The sequence below is a fragment of the Centruroides sculpturatus genome, unplaced genomic scaffold (genome assembly GCF_000671375.1).
Source record: "Centruroides sculpturatus isolate CEXI.00-Female unplaced genomic scaffold, Cexi_2.0 scaffold80, whole genome shotgun sequence".
Lineage (NCBI taxonomy): Eukaryota > Metazoa > Arthropoda > Arachnida > Scorpiones > Buthidae > Centruroides > Centruroides sculpturatus.
Window position 1 is genome coordinate 8,517 of NW_019384552.1, and position 4,258 is coordinate 12,774.

General features: G+C 38.9%; 2 non-coding genes across 2 annotated transcripts; one reads left to right on the forward strand and one right to left on the reverse strand.

The window, feature by feature from the left end:
• Positions 1–2,406: 2,406 nt before the first annotated feature.
• LOC111623725 lies at positions 2,407–2,618 on the reverse strand. The gene has a single exon (XR_002756472.1). It is a non-coding gene; the product is annotated as a small nucleolar RNA U3 (small nucleolar RNA).
• Positions 2,619–3,059: 441 nt separating this feature from the next.
• On the forward strand, positions 3,060–3,131 carry Trnae-cuc. Its single transcript has one exon. It is a non-coding gene; the product is annotated as a tRNA-Glu (tRNA).
• Positions 3,132–4,258: the final 1,127 nt, after the last annotated feature.

Genomic DNA, 4,258 nt, shown 5'->3' on the forward strand with positions numbered 1-4,258 from the left:
GACGTCTATGAGAATGCCCCGGGAAATCCGACTCCAGCTGTTCTCAAGGTCATCCAGCTGTGTAAACAATGACTCATCGGTGTTAAATTTCGCAGAAAGGCGAGACAAAGGAACTTAAACTTCGAAGCTTTTTCTTCAAAATTAACGCATTTCTTTCGTTTTTTCAGTTTTAAGTATTTTTTATGTATTTTTTATGCTTAATTACATCATAATTAAAAACAAGTGGGCGTTGATATAACAGTTCTTTGAGAATGAATGAATTTGGGAGATAGAACGGCCATGAGAGAATGAACGGCTGATCTTGCAGGAAGAACAAATTTTTGGAGCAATGAAGTCGTGTCCTTGAAACGCGTTTTTGGGATTCTCTTCTCTACTCTGCGTTCCGATTAGTCTTCCCTCGTGTCCCGGTGACATTTCGAAACTTCTCAGGGCGCGGGAGAGGTCGTTATCGACACTTAAACAAGTGTGATAAAGCAAGGCATATAAATTAGCAAAAACTGTAGAAGTAAGAAATGCTTTAAATGTGGAAGTTTGGAGCACTTAATTAATGATTGTCTAAACTGTGAAAAATGTGAATAAGTGCACAAAGGACAATGTGAAAAACAGCAGTTTACGGGTCTATTACAAAAGGATGAAAATATGGAAATGGAAAAGATAATAGATAAAAAGAGTGAAGGAAAAGGATAAAATACAGCTAAGTGGAGAGTCAAGGATAGAAATAGTTAGTCAGGTTAATGGAATAATGGGCAAGGAGATGAAAAAAGAGTGTGTTAGTAAAAGATGGGAAAAAGATTGAATGATGAAGAACATGAGAGGAGTAGTAAGATAGAAAAAAAAATAAAGAAAATGATTCCAGTTTCGCTGCCATCAATCCCTATTGTCCCACCTTATGGAGGGCTTCCAGAGAGACAACTCTGTTCTAGGATTGCCCCTCCTCATGCGGCGCAATCCCAACAGTGCCATTCCCCAAAAGTTTGGTTCCTCTCGCCACAACAATATCGTTCACCATACCCAAGAAGAAAGATGTGCAAACTAAATAAAAATGTGCAAACTAAATAAAAAAGCATGGAAAAGGAATCTTCACAGAAGCAGGAGAAGGAACCGGGAAAAGAGAAAGAACGAACTACTCCTTGTGAAAAGAGGGACGATCTCAACCAACATGAGCCAAAAAGGAAGAAAGAGAAGGTAGACTATTCAACCAGTCCCCGCTCGTTTTTCCAGCGCCGCAGAAGAAAATAAAAGAAAAAAAGCAGTCACCTGGTCTCCTCTAATCACAGGCACGACCATGATGTTATAGTCATTGAAGAAAACTCATCGAGGACTACACCGGTGATCAAGGATGGCAGTAAAGGAAACCGCCACAGGTCTCATCATGTAAATGAAGCCTCCGCCAGCAAAATGCCCAAACTGAAAACGGTGGTTTTTGAGAGCTCAGTCAGCATCTCTCTACCAAAATCATCAACCCCGCTGGATCCGCCTTCCCTAATTGCTGTATCGTCATTAGCCCCTACCGCAATTTCATCCCTCATTTAACGACATAGTCCACAACGTCTACACAGCACAACACTTGGTGAACGAAATGAGTTTCTCTATCTCCAACAACCCCACTAAACTAATGGAGACGTCCGGTAAAACATCGTTCTTCTCACTACTTTGCTGACAAAATAAGTTCTGAACGCAAAGACATTTCTTTCGAACCTAAAATCAGACCATTCGACATCACTCAGGTGGTGCAACAATCTCATCGAAATGAAAATTCACAAAAGAACGTCAATCGAACTGTCTTACAGAATTTATTAACGGAACAGAAGAATTGCAAGCACAATTTATGTTAAAAAAATTGTGAGGAGTTGTGTATCAGTAGTAGTGGTTGGGAAGCTTTGATCACAAATTAATTTTTCGAATAATTTGTTGAGTAAATTAAAATTTTTAAAAATACTGTATATCAATTGGATATATACTTCTAATGAAAAACTGGTTTTTGAAAGCTTTCACTTATAAATGCAGACATTTTCAATTATTTTTGGTCGACGATAATTCTATTAAGAATTAGATAAACCGATATTCAGTATACAGTGTATTTATCTAATTATTACAGAGAAGTACTGTATATAGAAATATAAAGTTTTTAAAAGTCCAATGAATTTTTCGGGAGTGGTCCGTCCGAATACGTCTGCTCAACTCATCACCCCGACCTTACTAAAAGGGTGTCGTTAGAGCGACATTAGTAAAAACTAACGTAGTTAATTAAGTAGAATTAGCCACATTTTTAAAAAAGTAGAAATCACATCAGTATTGATTGTCGGCTTCCGGGCAGCATAATTCGCGCATCATCCAATTTTATTCGCTATAGGTTCACTGACCATAGAATAATTAAGCTGATTTTTACTTGCGAAAAAAAAGGTGACCACTCAGAACGAGTTTCCTCCCTCCCGACTTCCTGAAAGAAAGCGGGAACGGTCATCAATGGCCGGCCATCTGCCAAAAAGACAGTCAGCCGACCCGCTTCGCGCTCAGAAGGAAACTCCACACCTCATCATCGTGGTCGGTGTTGCTTACAGATTCGGTCACGAATCCGTTAAGTTTACTTCAGAAATGATCCCTTGAAGTATGATCTTAACAACACAACTCCGTCCCTTCCCCTCGTTCTACCACGTACTCTTCTATCTCCGGTGTTGTTGCCTTTCGGGCTCTAATTCTCCCTAGCCCTGCAATCTGTTGGAAAATACGAAAGAAAATCGAGTCCGAACACTTCCACGCCTACGATTTTTATAAAATATGTTTTAGTATATCTTTCGGTTTTTTCCGTAATTAACCAATAATGCAATTTTCGGACGATCTTAAGGTCGGGCAGAGTGGCAGAGAATCTGACGAATCTACGTTTAGTGTTTATGGCTACGATTATCGATTACGATTTATGACTATTTACGAATGTCGTTTTGATTATTTCTAAAGATCGAAGAGCAAAGGCGCAATGACGTTGTTATATACCTGTATTGAAAAAAAAGGGGAGCTTAATATCGACTACATAAACGCTTAAGCGAGTTGCTTAATTCAGTTCCCGCGTGGTCTAGTGGTTAGGATACCTGGCTCTCACCCAGGAGGCCCGGGTTCGATTCCCGGCACGGGAACAAATTTTTTTTTCTTTTTTGTGGTTATTTGTTGTTGGTCACGGCATTTTCCGTTTGTGCGCCGTGTGTTTTTTACGGCATTTGTCCACTGAATCTACTTGAACCGAAAGATGTAAAAATCGCTTGGAGATTACAATTTTGCCATAAATTATTTTCGCTTGTTTGTATCGTTTGTTCTTATTACGAAAGTCCATGTGTTTCTCACAAACGTGCGCTAAGCAAATATCGCAGCGCGTATGTGTCGCTTGAATTTTCCTTTCCTCTGACTGTAGAAAGACGTTATTCAATTTAGGAATTGTCAGTTAAGAAACACGATGTTTTGACATTGTCGTACGATTGGTACGTTCGTAAAAATTAATACGATTAGCGCGAATAATTTTTTATTAAAATAAATATTTTGATATTTAGAACGTTGGCCGTTTTAATAATAAATTACTAGAGTTGTCCGAGAACGTGTTAAAATGTTTCGATATTTCCGATTGAACAGTTAATTAGCTTTCCATTCGATGGTTCTGAGCATCACACTACTGGTCATGGAAGCTATATTGGACTTGAATTTATCAGATCTTATTCTCTTAGGACTGACACTCCGGTTGATGTTCGACTTAAGTCTTCCAGGACTATTGGCGAAGTCTATATATATGTCTGAGTAGTGCCGTCTCCTATACTTTTCGTGTATCGAGACGAATTAATAGAGAGGTTGCGCCCCAAGTTCAAACGTTACTTCTACACGGTTTACGTTTTCACTCAAAAAAAAAAAAAAAAAAAAAAAAATTGTTGCGGCGCACGTTCACATCATCAGGTGACTCAGTGAACGTCGCACAATGACTCAAGGGAAATTTGTTGAAAAAATGGCCGATACATTTATCATCGAGGGTTACCAGCGAAGGTAAATAAACAAATTAAACTATTTTAAAGTATTTATAGGATGTTTAATAACACTAAATAACAGTGGCGTGCCGTCATTAGAAGAGGTGGATACGCCGCTTTCCTTNAATCAGGAAATGTAACTTATGTTATTTTAAATAGCTATCGTTCCGCCATCTTTTACATACGTATTAGACGGAGGAATAAATATACTTTCCGGCGTGAGATGGCGCAGCGTACGGATTGGCAGAGGGCCAATT